The following is a 23,655-nucleotide window of genomic DNA, read 5'->3' on the forward strand; positions in this document are numbered from 1 at the left end:
CGTAAAATTGTTTTGACTTTTGGAACTCCTTTACACACCTGCTTTTTGCAGCGCTCTCTGTTGTCCGAATCGGCCTAGGTACAACTTTCTTTTGGCACGTTTTGTACTGGAGGTATTGCGTTCGGTTTCCTTTTTTTCTTCTAATCGCTTTCTACATAATTTGAAACAGGCCTTCCTCTTTTCCTACGAGTTCCTGTGTCCTCCTGACATTAACAAAGTGCAATACCAGTTTAGAATTCTAATAAAAAATATAGACGCTTGGAGATTATAGATTTCGTTGAGCAATCTCTCTTATATATGTAAAAGCCACACATTCACCAGCGATTTATCTAGTAGACGGGTGCACCATTTCCATGATCGAATTTTTATTCGGTGCAACTCTAGCAAAGAGTCGACCAAATCTACTATACTCCACCTAAGTGTTGAATGTATAATTTAAATATATTTTGGTATTTTTATTTCTATATTTTTGCATAATATAATAAATTAACTAAATTTTAATAAAGATTTCGGCGCGATCACTAAGCATCAGTTGTTTTATTTGGAAGCAAACGACTCAAAAGTTATCCTAAATACACTCAAATCTACCACAACAGCCCAATGTATGTAAACCGAGAGTGACAAAACTGTGTCACGAAAAAATAAATAAATTGTTATTGATATGTAGGCTTTTTTATTTAGTAAGCCCTAACAAAAGTTGAAATCTAAATTGCACAGGATGATCCCTTTGACTTCGGTTTACAGACAACTTGCAAGATATTTATTTTGATAATTTAAGTCAATTGTGTTGCCAGCCACTTACAATATTATATATATATATATAATTGGCACGTACACCCTTTTTTCGATGTTTGGCCGAGCTCCTGCTCTTATTTGGGGCGTGCGTCTTGGTGTTGTTCTACAAATGGAGGGACCTACAGTTTTAAGCCGACTCCGAACGGCAGATATTTTTTATGAGGAGCTTTTTCATGGCAGAAATGCACTCGGAGGTTTGCCATTGCCTGCCGAGAGGCAACCGCTATTAGAAAACTCTTTTCCTCCATTTAGGTATTTCACCGAGATTTGAACCTACGTTCTCTCTCTGAATTCCGAATGGTAGTCACGCATTAACCCATTCGGCTTCGGCGGCCGCCACAATATTGGTCTTGTTTATTTCAAAAGCATTACATGATTAAGTCGTGAAAAAAACTAGAACTATAGAGTGTTAAAAAAAAATTTGAAAAAATTATTTCTGTTCGAATTGCGTATAATCCGAGCATTTAATTTATATCTGAAGTGTCTAGACGTGGAATGCAGTATCGTGCAATTAAATTTCTGCTGAGGAAATATTACGAAGCCTCCAAGAACAACTACAGAAGAAAGAAGAACAACTTCAAAGAAAATGCAGGTAAGAAATAACTTTACAAAATGCAATGAAAACAAGTAAGTAATACTAAATTTGGTCCGGACTAAACTTTATAAACTTTGGGAAAATTTTATTCGAGTTGGCTATAAATTTTTGGAATCAAACATACTCAGAGACAATGAGAGTTTTAGCTTGAAACAACAGATGGGCGCACAGAAATTTAGTCTTAACATATAAAAACCACGCGTGATTTTTGTCCGTTTTCAAAAATAAATGGTCTTTCACAAGCGACGCCTAGTTATCAGTAGTGAATAACTCCTAGAGGGTGCCTTTTTGATTTTCGGCATTTGTCAAGTGTACAAGTTGACAGATGTACAATTTTAACCATGCTTTCTTCTTCTTAATTGGCGCGATAACCGCTTACGCGATTTTGGCCGACTTTAACAAAGCTCGTGCTAACCGGCGCCAGTTAGACACACAAAGTGAAGCCAAGTCCTTCTCCATCTGATCTTTCCAACACAGAGGAGGTCTTCCTCTTCCTTTGCTACCACCAGCTGGTACCGCATCGAATACTTTCAGAGCCGGAGCGCTTGTTTCCATTTGGACGGCACGACCAAGCCAACGTAGCCGCTGGATCTTTATTCGCTTCGCTATGTCTATGTCGTCCATCGCCTGCGATATTCGCCGTTGCCAACGTGCAAAGGTCCAAAAATCTTGCGCAGAATCTTTCTCTCAAACCCTCCATGCGTCGCTTCATTGGATGTTGTCATCGTCCATGCTTCTGCGTCATACGTTAGGACGGGCATGATGAGAGCCTTATAAAGGGTTAGTTTTGTTCGTCGAGAGAGGACTTTACTACTCAGTTGCCTACTTAGTCCAAAGTAACACTTGTGGGCAAGAAAGATTCTACGTTGGATTTCAAGGCTGAGATTGTTATAGGTGTTAATACTGGTTCCTAAGTATACGCAGTCTTTTACAACCTCGAAATCATAGCTGTCAACAGTGACGTGACACAGGAGGTACTTCCTTTTGTCCTCGTTCAGCACCAGACCAATTCGCCAAATCCGCCTTTGGAGAAGGCAGAACTAATAGCGCGGTCGTTGATCTTAATGATCTCTTATGGAAAATTGTGCCTGAGCGATTAAGTTCTGCGGCTCGTACGATCCTCTCCATCATCAGGTTAAAGAAGTCACACGACAGCGCGTCATTCTGTCTGAAACCTTGTTTGGTATCAAACGGCTCGGAGAGGTCCTTCCCAATTCTGATGGCGCTGCTGGTATTGAGCATCTTGCATAGCCGTTTTAGTTTTGCGGGGATACCAAATTCAGACATCGCGGCATGTAGGTAACTCCTTTCCGTACTGTCGAATGCTGCTTTGAAGTGGACGAAAAGATGGTGTGTGTCGATTCTCCTTCGTGGATTTTTTCCAAGATTTGGCGTATTGTGAATATCTGGTCGATTGTGGACGTTCTAGGTCTAAAGCTACACTGATCAGTTGATTGATGGTGGAAGTCAGCCTTTCACTCAATACGCTCTCTAGAGCCTTATAGGCGATACTTAGAAGACTAATCCCGCGATAACCTTGGCTACCTACACAATAGATGAACGCATCATCAGACTAGACATTTCATGAATCGATTCTTTCAACGTGATCCTGCTCGAATAATTTCAGAAAAATCATTACATCCAATGTACTAAAATGTACTCTTTGGTGTAGTCTTTGGGCTGGTGGAATATTTTACCTGTTTTTCTTTGAAGATGAAAATTAAAGAGCTGCTAACTGTCAATGGACATCGCTTTAGCGCTTGAAGAAATAGAGAAAGACGATCTTTATTTTCAACCATATAGAGCCACAAGTCACACAACATGGAAAAATATTGCATTATTCCGATCTAGGTTTACAGGCTGATTAATTTCACGCAATGGCAACCTGGATCATGCAATCTTACTCCGTTAGACTATTTTTCGTGAGATTCTTTGAAAAACAAAGTCTATCTGAATAAGCCAACAATGATTCCAGAGCTGAGGTACAACATCCGGATAGGGATTGTTGAACTCAATGCGATAATGTTGAGCGAGTCCTTGAAAATTTGAATTCTCGGCTGACTGTAGATGTGCCCATGATAGACATTTAAATGATGTCATTTATCGAGTAATATTTGCGGGTATGGTTATACCTAACAAAATTGGTATAACTCAATATTTTCTCTCTTTTTCTCTCAACTCTCTTTCATGAAATTTTCTTTGGACATGAAGACTTTTGCTGCTTCAACTTACCGAATTCTATATTGATGTTCCCGACGTCTTCAAGTACCTTGAAATTGTTAGTTTCGACCCTAAAGTCAACTTCAACATTGAGAAGAACGAGAGCGCGAACGATGTTGACAGAGCACGAGCCTCACAAGTAATGAGTTGAAACAACAAATGTTTACCTCCGTGAACGCGGTCTTGCTAATCTATACTAATATTATAAAGAGGAAAACTTTGTTTGTTTGTTTGTTTGTTTGTTTGTTTGTAACGAATAGGCTCAAAAACTACTGGACCGATTTTAAAAATTCGTTCACCATTCGAAAACTACATTATCCAAGAGTAACATGGATTACATTTTATTTTGGAAAAAAATAGGGTTCCGTAAGATATTTGGATTTTTCGGGCACAAACTGAAAAAAATCTTATATATAAAATAAAGTCAACTTTTTGTGTGGGTTCGCTAACCGGCCGTGTCTGCACCGAATTAAACCAAACTTACACACATTGTTAAGAAGGTATTGAAGATGGTTTCCGTATAGTTTGGATACCTATTGGTGGATAGGGCTCGAGATATAGGTCAAAACGTGGACCCGAGTAACCTTCGGATGTGTATGTACAATATGGGTATCAAATGGAAGCTGTTGGTGAATTCTTTAGTTCAGAGTATTTTTCATGCCGCTCCGTGACTAGGGTCTCGAGATAGAGACCAAAACGTGGGCCCTAGAATGTGTTTGTACAATATGGATATCAAATTGAAGCTGTTGGTGAATGCTTTAGTACAGAGTATTTTTCATGCCGCTCCGTGACTGGGGTCTCGAGATATAGGTCAAAACGTGGACCCGGGTAACCTTTGGTTGTGTATGTACAATATGGGTATCAAATGAAAGCTGTTGATAAGTGCTTTAATACGGGGTAATTTTCATACCTATTGATGACTAGGGTCTGGAAATATATGCCAAAACGTGGACCCGCCGTGTCTTTGCACCGAATTAAACCAAACTTATGCACATTGTTAAGTAAGTATTGAAAATGGGTTTCGTAAAGTTTGGTTGTAATTCGGAGCAGTGGCAACGGGTACAGCGTTCTTTTGAGCCAGCCATAATGTCGCTTACTTTTTTAACGCTTTGGGCGGAACTGAACTGTCAAATTGACAGTGTGAGTTACAATGTGTCAATATTTCTTTCTGATTTGGATGCCATAAGGAGAAGACGTAAGTGCAACATGTAAAAATTGTTTGTGAATTTTTTTGGAGTGGATTTTGGAACAGTGAATAATTTCTTACGAAATTTGAGAATTTAATGTGAAATCCGAATGAAATTATGTGTTCGTGGAAAAAACAATTTTTTTCGTTTTTTTTTTTTGAAAAATATAAATGGATAATGGTTAAAAAAGCTCCAATGCTTAATAAAACATATACATAAATTGAAACGAAAAATTCATGGATGATCAGGAAAAAAGACGATTGTTTATTCATATGCATTGATTTGAAATTTAAAAACAATCTTCTTTTTTCATGATTTTCAATTTATATTTTATATTTACTCAAAAACAAATAGAAAAACAAAAAATATTGTTTATGCCAAAGCGCTTGAATAAAGAACAAAGAAATAAATAATATGAAAACCATATATTTTCTGTTCTAAACCATATCTATTATATTTTAGTGTGCCCAGCTAAGGGGGCCGAGTTTGCTAGTACTCAATAAATGCTTCCAAGCAAACATAATTTCCAGCGATACAAACAAAAGTTTATTTATACCAGTTGCTTCGTTTATTCGCCACTAGCAAACGCTTGGCGGATCGAAGAGACCTTAATCCTATCTCGATTCCTTACGCCGGTATGTGAACCAACAAGTGCGCTCGGGTATAAATATCTGAACGAAATACTTTGCACTTAAATATGTGTAGGTCCACAAATCTTCCGCCAAGTATTTACAATCCTTAATCTAAGAATCACACAGACACATTTACACGCATATCTTTGGGCAATGTTTAATTGTTTACATGTCAATAACTACAAGCAATTTCTGTATAATTAAATTTCTGTCTGTGGTTTTTCTGATGCAAATGTGGAAGCATAAATAAGAAATGACGAAAACGTGAAAGTGTGCAAGCAGATAACTCTTTTCGACCAACTGTGCGACTGCTTTTGTGTTGAATGCCACAATGTGTGCGCTTGAACCCACAACTCACTTAGAACACACACATACATACAAACCTGTATTTCGCCATATTTGAGTAAGTGGCCCTGTGCTTCTACACTTCCAAATTTCACCTTATTTGAAAATCTCCTCCATATACCGACTCGTATCTTCCAACTGTGAAATAACATAAAAGTTTGTACGCGCATGCAGTGGTTCATCTGTAGTTGTTACTGTTGTGTGGTACTTCTGATGAGGCGGGAGAGAGGTGGTGCGACGTGACGCACACGTTTACACACTCATTTGCTCACTCACTCATTCACAGCATTCACATTTTGTTAGTTGAGCAACAGCTTTCCACTTAAATACTTGTGCTTCAACACAAAACTAAATATATTAAATATTCATTTGTTGACCACAAGTGTTCATGTAATGGCACCAAGTAGCGTATGAGTGTTGGGTATGGCAACAACTTCACCGACGTACACTCAGCACCAAAAATCTTCGTACAACCTTGTTTCCAAAACCTCCGAGGAAAAAACAAAACATCGTTTCTGAGGAACAAACAGCAGAAAGTACGCGTTAAATTTTGCTAACATACAACATAAATTAGGCGAGCAACATTTTTACGGATTAAATGCAGAACCGCTTAATTCAAAAACCACATAATTAGCAAACTTCTTCTGCTCAGTCCTGGGCGTCAAGCATGAAGATCTGCCTTAGACTTAAAGCTAATATATTAGTTGACACCCCCCAATTAACTACCAACAACATGCGCACATACCAACATACAATTTTTCTCACGCGAGAGTTACAACAAAACCTAAATATAAGTAAATATATAATTGGTACGTACCTTTTTGGCTGTTTGGCCGAGCTCCTCCTCCTCTTTGTGGTGTGGGTCTGAAGTTGTTCCACAAATGGAGGAACCTACAGTTTTAAGTCGACTACGAACGGCAAATGGTTTTTATGGGGAGCTTTTTCATGACAGAAATACACTAGGTGGTTTGCCATTGCCTGCCGAGGGGCGACCGCTATTAGAAAACACTTTTTCTTCATTTGGGTATTTTACCGATATTTGAACCTAGTTCTGAATCCCGATTAGTAGTCACGTACCAACCATTCGGCTACGGTGGCCGTCCTAAGCTTAATAAGTGGTTGGAAAAACGTACTTAAGCTATGAAATTTTTCAAGTAAAGTCAGAAAAATAAATTTAGAAACTTGAAAAATAGCTGTCAAGTTGAATATTATAAGGTATATGTCATTTTAACATAGTTTTATACATACGACAAATCTGGTAAATATTACTCTCATCTTGTCGAAAATCGACTATGGTTTGTCAATATACGGACACTCCGCCAAAAGTAACCTAAAGCTAATTTTCCCAACATACCCCGCTGCCGTATGTACAAGCATTCGAGCCTTTCCAACATCTCCGATACAGTACATATTGGCGGAAGCAGGGCTACCCAACATTCCGGAGAGAACAGAATACACCACAATAAAGTTCATCCCAAAAATTCTCTATTGCAACAATAGTATTCTACATGACGCCACTTCATTGCCATTTGCTGCACGTAAAGTGCAAGTGCGAACGGCAGATATTTTTTATGAGGAGCTTTTTCATGGCAGAAATACACTTGAAGGCTTGCCATTGCCTGCCGAGGGGCAACCGCTATTGGAAAAAAACTTGTTCTTCATTTTACTCTTTCCCCGAAATTCGAACCTACGTGCTCTCTGAATTCCGAACGGTAGTCACGCACAAACCCATTCGGTTACGGCCACCGCAATATGCAATGTCATAATATTTGCATCAACAACTAATGAAAAAACAAACATTTGTTCGGTTGGCAAGTCCACAATATCAAGTATCATGAACATAACAAACAAATTACCCCTTATTTGAAGTATTCGGAGCATTTTAATTGAGCATCAAAATAAAGTAAAAATAATGTGGATTCCTGGCCTCGTTGGTATTAAAAGGAACGAGCTTGCGCCGACCAAAAAGCTAAGGCTGCAGCAATGGAACCGTTGCACATATTTGATGGTATGTTGAAAAAGGACATCTACGGACTAATTAATAAATACATATTTTGAAGCACAAAGAACTGAGGCATGGAGCTTAAATACAACTGGCAGTAAGCCCCACTAGCAATCCAAATGCGGTACCAAGGACATCACTGCATTCAGCCGACTTCACATTGGACACACAATCCGTACACACTCGCGCATTTTAAATGGTGAGAGGCCACCTCCCTGCCCGTACTGCACCCTGTCAACATTAACAATCAAACACCTTTTGGACGACTGCTCGCATCTTATGAATCTCAGGATCACAAGTTTCAACAACCATCTTCCACCCCAAAGAAAAAAGTCCGACGGTTGACGTTTAGGTGTGGTTCACATTCAACACCGGCCTTTGAAACTGAACAACCCTTTAGATGAGAAACTATTTGCATTTGGTGGTCCTTGGAGGTGTGCAGCCGTGGCCGCGGCGGGCATTTGGCCGATATTTTGTCCCATACGTAATTGAGCTATACCAGTATTATCATAATAAAGAGAAATGACAATAACTTCCTAAAAAAATTGTATTTTATTCAAAATTTATACCGGCCCTTGAAACTTAACCACCCTTTACTAAAGACTCCTTCTCAAGAAAATATTGAAAAAATTACAAATTACTTAATTAGAGGGGATCTGAGAAAATTGATTTAAACCATAAGTCTCTTTACTTAAATATCTATGTAAAGAAGCTTTCGCATATAATATGAATTTATTTCCCACATTACTTAATTTCTTTATTAATTCATGTGTCGATAGTGCTTAATATTCTTTTCCAGAAAATTAACTGTCTAATAACTTAACTTTTCTAGTCAAAAAATAATCTTATTAGAGCAGTAAGCCGTAAGCACTGGCAGCTAAAGCTCCTTTTATTGTAAAATAATAAATTATTGTTATTTTTCATAAACTAAATAAGTAAATTTTAATAAAAATTTTAGAAAAATAAATTTAGAAAAATTCAAAAAAATTTAAGTGGTCAACAAAAAGTCTGAATAAAATGTGAATTCAAAAATTTAAAGAAATGGTTGTATTTAAAAACTTGACAATGTAGCCACAAACGCAAGGCGATCAAAGATTTGACTTCATATTGACTTATATTTATAATACACACAGACACTTTTTGATCGACCTTGGTCAGAGTCCCTAAAATGGGCTATGCTTAGCTTTTGTTGCTCTAACTCTAGAAAGATAGCTTATGTACGTCGCAAAGGTGCCCCTCCGTTAAACGAATTGCGGTTAATTTTTCATTAGCGTTCTAGCGATTCTTGTTTGAGGGTATTTAAAACACAAAAATTTACAGTAAGATTGCATTTTATTTTCAAAGAAAGAGCGCAATGGAAAAAAAAAATTGGGGAAGAAAGAAAGGACGGCCACGAAAGAGATGGTTATGTGGCGCTGAATCAGATCTTAAGGGGGAAACCGGTTTAGGAGGCCGAAATTTTGGTGTTCTTCGTGAATTTTTTGAACAAGGAAGTAATAATCAGAAATTGTTTAAACTTGGAGGATATTTTAAAAATAAAATAAATAATTGACGCGTACACTTCAGTTAGGTGTTTGGCCGAGCTTTTCCTCCTATTTGTGGTGTGCGTCTTGATGTTGTTCCACAAATGGAGGGACCTACAGTTTCAAGCCGACTCCGAACGGCAGATATTTTTATGAGGAGCTTTTTCAGGAGGATATTTTACTCATAATATTAAGTACACTTTAAAATTCTTTCAAACCATTTCCACCGGAAATAGTGTCGTTAGAGCGTGTTGTCCATGGACGATCGCCATCCGAGTATCTTGCTGGTGGGCATTCCTGAAGCTGCAATTTTTCTCCGTAATCAACAACAATTTTTTTTCGTTAACAACATGTTTCCTAAGAATATGAACCTAATTGTGATAAAATAATATTGAAAATTGCATATCTTTGAGGCGCTTGAACACAATGTAATTTTTTCATACCACATTTCTCATCTATTTTGCTTAAAAAAATAGTTTTAATGATAATATCCTAGAATTAGGTTCATATGAATAAGGATTGAATAAAGAATACTCCGAAAAGAATTTATAATGATTGGTCGATGACTTTTTGAGCTAGATGGCCCACCAGTTGAAAAAAGTAGTTTCGAGAAAAACGTCGTTCTCACTAACGCGCGCTACGATGCGGAACCGACGGGCAGTCACTTAAGTGCTCATAGAATCGGGAATAAAGCGAATTTCGCTTTAAAATTTTTAGCAGATATTCTTGAATAGTTATACTAACAATTTATGTAATAAAAAAAAGTCGATTTTTTTATAAGTCTAAAATGGTTGCCCCCCTTAAGAAAATAAATGTTCACAACTGGAGAGATGAAAGCATCTACAAAATAAACTGGAGAAAAATTGTTGATGAAGCTATGGTCTACCACGGATTGCGAAGCCAGAGAAGAAGAGGAAAAGATTTAAATTTGGGGTAAATTACACGCGTCAGAAAATCAGGCATTTCTGAAACGGCCTAAAGCTAAATCATTGTGTTCCAGCCGCTGTGGCTTTCTGCGCAGCATTCAGCTATAAGGCTCTACTGCTACTATTCTAGCTTAAGAGCTCTGTTAGCCAAGATTTTGATTTTACTGATTTTCTATAGAACCTAAGAGGATGTTATTCAGCACGTCACCACAACATCAGCGATATTTTTTTCGCTTTGACGCATTTCCATATGTTTTACATTTGTACGAAAAATCTATTTAAATGGTACCTATACCTGGAGAAATATTATTCAATATAGGTAACTAAATGATATGGCAGCACGATTCTCTCACTTTTCTCAATTTACGTAAAATATATAACTTATGAATCTAAAACCTACAGGTATCTATGTTTTTTAAGTTAAGTGCAGTTTAGGCTAGCCAGAAACACGCCTGGTTGGCTTCAGTTATGTAAAATTACGTCTAAGTATTGGCTAGCAGGGCTCTCAGCAAAAATTTCATACAAATAAATGCGTCTGCTTAGCTCTTTCGCTCTAAGTGATGGATATATGTATCAGCATCATTTTAAAATTCGAAATGTATCTAATGCTGGAATGGCACTATTTTTTACACACTGACGCCCATCACCGTCGATTCGACAGCGCCTGAGTTTGATGTGCACTGTTTCCCATATAAAATAAAGTCGAATGTTTTTGTGCGCTTAATTCAATTATTATGTTTTTGTCGTATGTATGTATATTAGTTGCTTTATTCAGTTTTTGAATACATTTTTTAACTTATAAATTATAAACAAATAAACTCTTCTTTCGGTCGAAGTGCCATCTGGGGTTAAGTGACCCAAAATGGTACCTCATAATAATTCAAAAAATCGTGGTAGCAGCGGAAGGAAGAAAAAGAAAAAAACTCGTTGGTTCACTTTTATATCTTTCGGTAGAATGTTAAGCTATCTATTCATGTTGAAAACCATCGAAAATCTACTGGACTGTTACCTAAGAGAGGAGGTTATCTCGATAGTCCCACTCCATACACTGCAATTTGCATATCAAAAAGGGAAGTTACAGCACCTCATACAATTATTCGCGATATAGAAAAGGCCTTTGGCCTAAAGGAAAGGCCCTTGACCTAAATAGAATTGGCAATCTCCAATAGGGGGATCGACTTCCAATTGTTAAATGGGTACCCAACGCATTAAACCATAGTATAATCACAGCCTATCTGGGTAAAGTTACCCTAAGTGTTACAGCCGCGAAAGGATGTCCACAAGGAGGCGCATTGCTCTGGTCTATCCTGGGTGACGATTTAGTACAAACCCTTAACAATAAAGGGTATAGAACAATAGGGTATGCAGATGGCATTTCTGTAATAATTAAAGGCAACCACGAAAGGTCCATAAAAGACTTAATTCAGGATGCCTGGGGGTGGTGTAGAAAAGAGGGATTATCAATCACCCCTTCCAAAACCACTATTATCCCATTGACCTGGAAAAGGGTTCTAAATATACCCATTATCTTGGATAAAAAACTCGCTTGGGAGGCCCACCTCAACTCAGTAAAAAAAGGAACGAAAAACCTTTGGACAGCGAAACAACTTTTGGGTAAACTCAAAACAGGGACCATGAGAACTACCCCAACTGCTGGCATGGAAGCACTTATAAATTTACCAGCACTACATTTAGCAATACAAGAGAAAGCTACTATGCAAGCGCTCTCTTATCATATGAAAGAAAAACTTAAACCAGGAGATTTTACTGGGAACCTCAATATCTTGAACAGGGTTCAACATACAGTATGCATAACCCAGACGCATGACTACACGAAAACCGTACTTAATTTTATAAAGAGATGCAAGGTTATCTTCCCGTCTAGGGATTAGAGAACAAAAACAAATTTTAATAATCGAAAATCACTTTATTGTTTTTCAAAATATTCTCCATGAAGATCTATACACTTTTGCATGCGTTTGAACCAATTGTCGAAGCACTTTTGCCACTCTGAATGAGGTACCTCTAAAACATGCATTCTGAATGCCGCAACCGCTTCTTCAGGTGTCGAAAAACGTTGACCTCTCAGTTTGTTTTTTACGTACGGGAATAAAAAGAAGTCATTCGGTGCCAAGTCAGGACTATACGGCGGATGACCCATTAATTCGATGTTTTGGGTGCTCAAAAATGCAGTTGTTTGAGCCGATGTGTGAGAGCTCGCATTGTCCTGGTGAAGAGTGATCCGTCTTTGGCGATTGGTTTTCCTAATTTCTTGGAAGACAACTGGCAAACAAATGGTTGTGTACCACTCGGAATTTACTGTTCTGCGTTCTTCTAGTGGTACGGTTGCGACATGTCCAGTTTTTCCGAAAAAACAGGCGACCATTTGCTTGGGAGTGCTTCGTGCGCGAACAACTTTTGTTGGATTTGGCTCATCTTGAAACACCCATACAGTCGACTGCTGTTTACTTTCGGGATCATACGCGTAAATCCATGATTCATCACCTGTCACGATGTCATTGACGTGTTTCGAAGCCCCGCGATCGTATTTTTTGAGCATTTCCTTCCAACGCGAACAAATTTTTTTGACAATCAAATGTTTATGCAATATTGAATGTATGCTGATCCCACTAATGCCTAAGATTGTCTCAATCTCACGATAGGTCACATGACGATCTTGCAATATCAGTTCGCGCACAGCATCAATGGTTTTCGGAACAACAACTGATTTTGGACGACCTTCACGAAATTCGTCTTGGAGTTAACTACGACCACGATTGAATTCACCATACCATCGATAAACACTGGTCCTTGATGGAGCTACATCGCCAAAAAATGAATTAAGTTCATCCATGCAATGTTGCTGAGATAATCCACGTCGAAAGTTGTAAAAAATAATCGCACGAAAATGTTCACGATTTATTTCCATTTTTAGACCGAGATGAATCTTTTAAGTTACTGTAAACAACACAAATTTTTTTTTCAACATCTCGCTAATTTGCGCCCACGCCCCGACGGAAGAGAAGGACGATGGGACCAAGGATTCTTTCTATGAGCGCTTGGAACGTTCCTATGAGCGCTGCCCCCGCCACGACATAAAAATCGTGCTTGGCGACTTCAACGCCAGGGTGGGCAAGGAGGGAATTTTTGGTCCCACAGTCGGAAAATTCAGCCTGCACAACGAAACATCCGGCAACGGACAGAGGCTGATCGACTTCGCCGGGGCCCGAAACATGGTAGTCTGCAGCACCAGATTCCAGCATAAAAAGATACACCAAGCTACCTGGCTGTCCCCTGATCGAAAAACGCGAAACCAGATCGATCATGTTGTGATAGATGGAAGACACGCTTCTAGTGTATTAGATGTACGCACGATCCGAGGACCCAACATCGACTCGGATCATTACCTTGTTGCAGCCAAATTGCGCACACGCCTCTGTGCAGCAAAAAACGTACATCTACCTACGCAAAGAATGTTCGACATCGAAAAGCTGCAATCACAACAGACAGCCAGAAGATTCGCCACTCGACTCTCACTCCTGCTCTCGGAGAGCACTGCCCAACACACCGGCATGCGCGAGCAATGGAGCAACATTTCTCGTTCCCTACGTACCGCCGCCGAAGAAGAAATCGGATTCCGGCGAGCCCGAAAAAACAATTGGTACGACGAGGAATGTCATGCTGCCGCCGAAAGAAAAGATGCCGCCTATAGATCCACGCTGCGATCGGGCGCAACGCGAGCCATGTGGGATCGCTACAGAGAGCTGAAAAAGGAAGAGAGACGTATTATCCGACAAAAGAAACGAGAGGCCGAAATACGTGAGTGCGAGGAGCTTGAGATGCTGGCCAGTAGGAACAACGCCCGAAAATTCTACCAGAAAGTTCGGCGGCTTACAGAAGGTTTTAAGACCGGGGCGTTTTCCTGTAAGAACAAAGACGGTGATCTGGTGACTGACGTACAGAGCAATCTTAAATTATGGAGGGAACACTTCTCGAACCTGTTAAACAGTGACAGCTGCGCATGTCATAGAGAAAGTGAAGATCCCGATACCCCAATCGTTGACGACGGAATTATCGTTCCGTTACCCGACCATGACGAGGTGAGAATAGCAATATCACGGCTAAAGAACAACAAAGCCGCGGGCGCCGACGGACTGCCGGCTGAGCTATTCAAATATGGCGGCGAGGAGCTGGTAAGGTGCATGCATCAGCTCCTATGCAAAATATGGTCGGATGAAAGCATGCCTGCCGATTGGAATTTAAGTGTGCTCTGCCCAATCCATAAGAAGGGCGATCCTGCAATTTGTGCCAATTACCGCGGGATTAGTCTTCTAAATATCGCCTATAAGGTTCTAGCGAGCGTATTGTGTGAAAGGCTGAAGCCCACCGTCAACCAACTGATTGGACCTTATCAGTGTGGCTTCAGACCTGGAAAGTCTACCATCGACCAAATATTCACAATACGCCAAATCTTGGAAAAGACCCATGAAAGGAGAATCGACACACACCATCTTTTCGTCGACTTCAAAGCTGCATTCGACAGTACGGAAAGGAGTTACCTGTATGCCGCTATGTCTGAATTTGGTATCCCCGCAAAACTAATACGGCTATGTAAGATGACGTTGCTCAACACCAGCAGCGCCGTCAGAATTGGGAAGGACCTCTCCGAGCCGTTTGATACCAAACGAGGTTTCAGACAGGGTGACTCGCTGTCGTGTGACTTCTTTAACCTGATGTTGGAGAGCATCGTACGAGCCGCAGAACTTAATCGCTCAGGCACAATATTTTATAAGAGCGTACAATTGTTGGCGTATGCCGATGATATTGATATCATCGGCCTTAACAACCGCGCTGTTAGTTCTGCCTTCTCCAAACTGGATAAAGAGGCAAAGCGAATGGGTTTGGTGGTGAACGAGGACAAAACGAAGTACCTCCTGTCTTCAAACAAACAGTCGGCGCACTCGCGTATCGGCACTCACGTCACTGTAGACAGTTATAATTTCGAGGTTGTAAAAGACTTCGTTTATTTAGGAACCAGCATTAACACCGATAACAATGTCAGCCTTGAAATCCAACGTAGAATCTCTCTTGCCAACAAGTGCTACTTTGGACTAAGTAGGCAACTGAGCAGTAAAGTCCTCTCTCGACGAACAAAACTAACACTCTACAAGACTCTCATCATGCCCGTCCTAACGTATGGCGCAGAAGCGTGGACGATGACAACATCCGATGAAGCGACGCTTGGAGTGTTCGAGAGAAAGATTCTGCGTAAGATTTTTGGACCTTTGCACGTTGGCAACGGCGAATATCGCAGACGATGGAACGATGAGCTGTATGAGCTTTACGGCGACATAGACATAGCGCAGCGAATAAAGATCCAGCGGCTTCGTTGGCTGGGTCATGTCGTCCGAATGGATACAAACGCTCCGGCTTTGAAAGTATTCGATGCGGTACCAGCTGGTGGTAGCAGAGGAAGAGGAAGGCCTCCTCTGCGTTGGAAAGATCAGGTGGAGAAGGACTTGGCTTCACTTGGTGTGTCCAACTGGCGCCGGTTAGCACGAGAAAGAAACGACTGGCGCGCTTTGTTAAGCTCGGCCAAAATCGCGTAAGCGGTTATCGCGCCAATTAAGAAGAAGAAGAAACAACACAAATAGCGCTGGTATTTCAAAATGTTCTGAGTACGTAAAAGCCAAAAAATTTCAAACTTTGCGATACAGCTGTCAGTTGCTAGATTGCAACACCAGGGTTGCCAAATCCCGAAATATAAAAGGCACCCCTCGTAAATGTTGACTCACAAAAATTGTACACAGATGGTTCCAAAACGCTCCAAGGAGTAGGAGTAGGAATAATGGGGCTAGAGCAAACAACCCCCTAACACTAAGTACAGATACCACGATTTTCCATGCGGAGCTCTTCGCCATAATAGAAACAGTAGAAATCATATCCAAAAGAGAGTTTGAGAAAGTAAAAATTAAAATACTTTCGGACCACAAAGGCTTGAATAGCTTCACATTCAAGTCAAAAGTCCTAATAGAGTGTAATAACGCGCTCAACAAACTGGCCACTCATAATCAGGTCTCACTGATTTGGATACCAGGGCACGAGGGGCACGAAGGAAATGAGAAGGCAGACTTTTATGCCAAAAACGGGGCAGAAGGGCTATTTATTGGGCCAACCCCATTTTTCGGCTTTAGCAAAGATAATATAAAACAGGAAACCAAAAAATTGATCCAAACAAAAATCAGGGAACACAGGAACGGCACAAGCGGCCTTAATCACTCCAAAAAGTTTTTGAACTTTAACGCCAACAGAGCAAAAACTGCTCTAACCCTTGATAAAAAGGGCCTCAGATTACTCTGTGGAGCACTTACAGGTCACTTTGCCTGTAATAAACACTTAAACACAATAGGGTTATCTAGTACAAGATCCTGGAGGTTCTGCTGTGATGAAGAGGAGTCTATGGAACACTTAGTCACCAACTGTGAGGAGGCACAGCATCCTGCGCTCGTACCCACTAGAGGATGAAGACCTACAATTTCTGCCTCATAAGGAGCTGATTCGATTCCTCGGTATACTAAATAATTATAATTAAGTAATTAGAAGCGCACAACAGATCGATCTGGTCGCAGTGCATAAAGGCCTTAGCCTAAGACGTACAACCACTACCATTACCATTACCAATCTATTTGGTTAAAATTGTCGGTATAATTGGAGATGTTCTAATCAATCTTCTGATACCTATCCATACAATAGCGCTGCCATACCTCTTTGCCCCAAAAAACAATTTTCTCATTTATTTTACCTCCAATTTTATAAACACCCTGCGAAGTATATAGGTATAAAGAAATGAATTAAATGCTCTGCCATGAAAAAGCTCCTCATAAAAATATCTGCCGTTCGGAGTCGGCTTGAAACTGTAGGTCCCTCCATTTGTGGAACAACATCAAGACGCACACCACAAATAGGAGGAGGAGCTCGGCCAACACCTAACAGAAGTGTACGCGCCAATTATTTATTTTATTTTAATGGAAACTGGATAATCATCTTTTGTTTTTTACGCTATATATCTGTAGGATCGAGAATAGACAGACGACAACCTCTAAAAATGGACGAAAATCGACGAAGCAAGTACAGATTTTAAGAATAAAAGTTAAGAAGATGAACACTCTCAAACTCCACGTGACGCGATGTTCTCAACGTGCAAGCTTCTGCGCCATGCATTAGGACGGGCATAATTGGAACCTTATAAGGTGCAAGTTTTGTTCGTCGAGAGAGGTCTTCACTACTCAGTTGCCCATTTAGTCCAAAGTAGCACTTTTTGGCAAGAGAGATTCTCCTTCGGATTTCCAGGCTCACATTGTAATCGAGGTTAATATTAGTCAATAAATGAACGAAGTCTTTGACAACCTCGAAATCATAGCAGTCAACAGTGACGTGGGTGCCGATACGTGAGAGCGCCAACTGTTTGTTTGATGACAGCAGGTACTTCGTTTTATCCGCGTTCAGCACCAGACCCTCTTAAAATATTATTACACTTATTTAGTAATTTAACATTTGTTGGCTTCATAAATATTTCGCATGTAATATAGGTAACAGCTATAGCTAAAAAACTAATTTATTATTCAGGACAAAAGAGTTGAGAGAATCAAATCTTTTTGGCTACTTTCGTTCATCCGTAGTTAGTAGAGCGAATCGTTTAATTCGACTTAATAGGTAATCTTCTGAGGCTGGAGACAATTTTGCATCACTCTGCCACAAAAATAGTCTTGAATGTTGGCAGCTTCGCTGTTGGCATTGTTGCTTAGCCATCTTAATGTTATTGGCTCGTTGGCCAATATTATCATACAAAAACCGCACCAGCTAACCTTTCGTCCAAGCCACTACTCAAGACAAGGGAAGATAAAAACGTCAGTAACATTCATATGAGGGGCACGCTCCCACTAAAACAGATCTATCCTCTTCGGCTGACTTCCACCCCGGGACCGCATTTGCACTACATTGAAGGTGGAGACGTGATTGTGGATAACAACCACGAATGAAACCTGCATCCAGGCTCCCTACCTATGACGTATGGAGGTTATACGTCGCTGTTAGTCTCCATTACTCCATTAAAAAGTAAATGGAACTTCGAAAGTGTGCCATAGTGTCATACGCATTACCGTCTTGTCCGCATGTGGTATGGTCGTGAGATCTCCCCTGGATCACTGTTTCATGTTAACTGTAGCACTTGTTGGGAGATGCAGTGTGATCAGACGCGGCACAGGGCGTTAATATTATTTTGCTCTAGCTGCCGATACTGAAACAGCTCTATTTTCGGCCTATCTTCGTCCTGCTTGCTTACAACATCCCAGCAATGTTTCGAAATGCACATACTGCCAGTTAAATTAGTCTCACTTGGTTGTCTTCCAAGGGTTTTGGCTAACTCTTCACGGTCTCTTGCGAATCTTAGGCAGTAGAAGAGTACGTGTCGTGCGTCTTCAACCTTCTCTGGGCAGGTAGGGCAGAGTGGTGAAGCGGAGAGACCAAACCTACGCAGATAATACTGAAAGCAGCCGTGTCCGCTCAGCATCTGGGAGAGGAAGTAATCCACTTATCCATGTCTTTGCCGTAACCACGTCAGATTCGCCGTAACATTCGACAAGTGACGCCATTCGCTGTGCCAACTTTTGGTCCCTTGTAAGTTTTGCACCTTGTCTTGGATAGAGACGGTTAAGTTCACGTGCTCGGATATCCAGTGGAATTTTTCCCGCATTCACGCAAATTGCATCATCTGATACTGTCCGGTATGCACAGGCTACTCGCAAAGCACTCACCCTATAAACCTTTCTGGCCCATTGTAGGTGTGCTTCTCGGGCTCGGGACCAAATGGTCGCGGCATATAACAAGATGGAGTCTGCCACAGTAGATAGAAGTCTCCTTCTTGCACCTTGGGGTCCCCCAATGTTCACCAGCAACCCAGGTACCGAATTTCCCATCAATATACCAGTTGTATACCAACGTATAAGTTTGTTTGCTTCAGTTTGTAATCGAAGCCAAAGTTACATACCTATTTAAGCACCCCCTAGGCGTGTATGTGTGAGTGTAAGTCTTTAAACCATTAACTGTCCAGATAACGGAGTATGCTTAAATGAACACATTGTGGCAAGGCATCCATATGTGAACTGTGCTCGCACGCGCTCAACTGAATACCAATTCAGAAGTCACCCAATATTCGCTGACGGAAAAAGGAAACGAAAAAACCGAAGTAAATGAAAAACATGAATTTTACGCTGAAACGACAACATTAGAACTAAAAAACTGTGTTTACAATGTGGCGTAGATTTTTGGTAGCCATTAGTCGGTGGGGTCCCCAGCAGTGGCACTGAGTCCGTGACCTAGACAACCAAATACGCAGACCTGCCCAACACCTTGCACTTTTCATAGTTAACACGTATGCACACATGTACGTATGTTTGTATGCATGTATGTATGTATGCACACATGTACAATACCTAGCCATTGAATTATGACCGATGGCACTTTTTCTGACAACTTCAAATATCAGGTCAAATTTTCATCTAATTTGGGCTTTTCCAAATAAAAAAGGGTATTGAAGGGTTTCTAACCTGTTCTTAGATGTTTTTAAGAATATAGAAAATTAGAAAAGGATCAGGTTTTTTGCTTATAAGTGAAAAGTTAAGTGTGTAAGTGCCAGTGCGAATTAAATCGATCTTGTGTGAAGAGCATAAAAAAACTAATTGAGATCGTCTGAAAAGTGAAAGAATTGAGTAGTGAATATTCATATATCTAAAATATAACAACAGTAAGTACAAAATGTTGTATGTAAAAAAATGTTAGTACAGATGCCATCCAACGGGCGTTGATAGACTTAGAGGTGGACAATTGCATCAGTAATTGCGGCATCTCTATGCTAGAAACCAGGATCATCAAAGCTAATATGGGTAATATCAGCATAACCAACAAGGTCCACAGGGGCACTCCACAGGGGATTATGCGTTATTAGCAAAGTCTTAACAAAACTGAATAGAGGTGGGGTAAAAGCGGTGGCGTACGCTGATGATGTGGTGTTAATGACATCAGGACTGTGTCCTAATACGATCAGTGCGCGATCATCCAAAGCGCGTTAGGCGAGCTTCACTCTTGGGCCACAGGCTGTGGCCTAGGCTTAAACCCGCGTAAAACAGAACTTGTGCTTTTCACCACCAGATATAAGGTACCAACGTTTACCCTACCAAACATTAACGGACAAACTCTCTCACTATCACCCAGCGCAAAGTACTTAGGAGTAATTCTGGGCTCCAAACTAAGCTGGAAACTAAATGTTGAAGAACGGGTAAGGAAGGCACAAATTGCTTTATATGCCTGTAAACGTATGCTTGGAAGAAGATGGGGTCTTCAACCTAAGCATACATTATGGCTGTATAAGACGGTTATACGACCTATTCTATCGTATGGTTCGGTAGTTTGGTGGAAAGCTCTAGGGAAAGAGCACAATACCAAACTACTCGGCAGAATACAAAGATCAGCCTGTGCAATAACGGTTGGTGCAATCAGATCATATTCTAGAGAGGCTCTCAATGCACTGACACACGTTAATAGACCTACATATTATATAAAAAAGACGGCAACCATGAATGCATTTAGGTTAAATGAAGCGGGTCGCTGGAAAGAAAAAACTTATGGTCACGCTAGTCTATTATTACGACAAACTCAGTTAACCTCCATGAGGAGTGACTACATCGTCCAGACGGTAACATTCAATAGGAATTTTGCCACTCTCTTCCCATCTAAAGAAGAATGGAATAAACGATTCTCTCTAAACAACTTCGACACGAAAGCTATACAGATGACAGTTAAATGGGCTGTGGTGTTGGAGCTGGTATGTACTCTCGCAGACTTAAAATTGAGAAATCTGTGCGTCTCCCTAATGCCAGCAGTGTCTTCCAGGCGGAAGTATTGGTAATTGGGGAAGCTTGTAGGCTACTAATCACAGATTTCTCTTTTAAGGGCAATATCGCTATTCTTTCGGATAGCCAAACTGCAATCCAGGCACTGAGTTCAGCTACAACAACCTCTAAAGTGGTGGAACAAAGTAGGAATAGCCTCGCCTCCATGAGTGAAAACCATAAAGTTACCTTAATCTGGGTCCCGGGACATCGCAACATTGAAGGTAACGAAAAAGCAGATGAACTGGCAAGAGGGGGATCTGTCATGAACAACGTTCTTGCAAAATCGGTATTCACACCATTAGGTGCAGTCAAGAGTACAATTTCCCAAAAATACCTTCGAATCGCGGATTGCAGGTGGAAAGCCCAGACGAAATGCAAAATTAGCAGAACGTTATGGCCCATCTACAACCTCAAGCAATCGTCGACATTGATATAAACATAAAACGACAGGACGCCTGGAGACTAACGGCAGTCATAACTGGCTTTTGGTCTATCGGAGAACAGGCAGCCAAAATGGGCATCCGTCACAACACATACTGTCGCAGTTGTGCAGCACAACCGGAGAAAAGGGAGTGAATCCTCCATTTCCTCTGCGAATGCCCTGCCCTATGGAAGGACACAATTTTAACCCTAGGTAAACCGCTGTTCGAGAGTCTGGAAGAGCTGTCTGGCTTAGATGTCAACAACCTGATAAGCTCCCTGAACCGCACAGACTGGATATAGTCATGCTGTAAATAACTGGTAAACAAGTTGGTAACGAGGATGTGGCAACAAAATGGTGCGTAAGCGCTATTAGAAGTTGAATTCTGGATGAATCACCACTTTTACCAACCAACCAAAGTACAAAATATACATACCTATCTTTTGAATGTGTCACGTAGATTATACTTGTTTTTCAAGTTAACCAGTTTTTTTTTAGGAAATGGCCGAAAGTCGGATTTGACATCGGGACAAAAGCAACAAATTGATGCAGGAATATCCAAGGCATCAGTAGTAAATGTTGAAAAATACCAACAAAGTTTCAGCGGTAACTTCAAACAATCGCCAAAATTGTCGCCGGGAATGCATCACCTCAACCAGGCAGGATCGTAAAATCGTCCAAACAGTTCTGTGGAACAGAAATGCTTCAATTGGGATGATTTTAAGAGAGGTTCAGTAATCTGGAGTAAATATTTCGGAAAGAACGTTATGACGACGCTTATACGAAAATGGATTTTTTTGTAGACGTCCAGCAAAAAAGCCACATCTGACACCGTGTATTCGAAATCGGCGGAAACTTTGGGCACAACTTCACAGAGACTTCGACGGAGCATATTGGAAAAAAGTAAGTTTAAAATAACATTTTTTCCTTTGTCAAATAGCAGTAGTAAGAAGATGTGAATATTTACACTTTTTTGTGGTTTGTTTTTCTTCTTACAGATCATCTTCAACGCTGAATACCGATTGGAAGCGGTCACAAAAATAGAAAGTTCTGTTCGCAGAAGAGCCGGAAAACGATATTCTGAAGATTGTGTGCTTCCGAGGGTAAAACACCCCCCACCCTAAGTGTTAGGGTTTGGGGATGTATACCGTCAGAGGAACCAGGTCCGCTACATTTTGTTGAGGGAACAATGCAGAGCGCATTCGTGGTCCAGTACGTGGACGTGCTGGAAAAAGTTTTGCTGCCATATTTAGAAACCCTGAAGTGCCCGAGAGATGAATACACCTTTATGCAAGATGGAGCTCCATGTCATACATCCAGGATGAGTATGAATTGTCTGAACTCAACGGAAATAATGGTTATGCCATGGCCTGGCAATTCATCGGACCTTAACTCCATCGAAAATTGTTGGGTATACCTCAAATCGGCAGTATACCAGCGGAATAATACCATAATAAGGAAATCATCGAAGATGTGTGGTATAATGGCCAAAATCTTAAGATGAAGATAACACAGTGCGTAGCCAGTATGCCTCAACGAATTGCGGCCGTCTTAACAGCAAGGGGAGGAGCCACGAAGCCTTAGCTTAAAATAAATATTTTGAATGCAAAAATGTCAAGAAGTTTTTATAGTAATATAGTAAAAACAAATATGTAAACTTTTTTAAATGCTTTAAAACCGTTTGCTTTTTATTCGCTCTCAAAGCCATAAATATGTAATTTTCATCATCGGTCATAATTCAATGGCCAGGTACTGTACGTAGGTATGTATGTATGTATGTATGCGCGCATTGTCTTGACGAAGGTTATCATGTGTGAACGCACAGTCGTAGCGAAAAAAGCTGGGTGTCGAGCGAAGAAGAAGTTGTAGATAAATGTCAGTTACATTGCTGATGATTTAGTGAGTGAAGTGTTTTTTGATGTAGCAACATGCAACAATATGTTACACTTAAGCGTTAATAATGCACTTTTTACGACAAAAACTTACACACACACACACACGTTTCAACGCACCGTCGCTATTCGTCCCTCTGCAATTTTCGTCGTCTATGCAGCTGGTAG

The sequence above is a fragment of the Anastrepha ludens genome, chromosome 2, assembly GCF_028408465.1.
Source record: "Anastrepha ludens isolate Willacy chromosome 2, idAnaLude1.1, whole genome shotgun sequence".
Taxonomy (NCBI): Eukaryota; Metazoa; Arthropoda; class Insecta; order Diptera; family Tephritidae; genus Anastrepha; species Anastrepha ludens.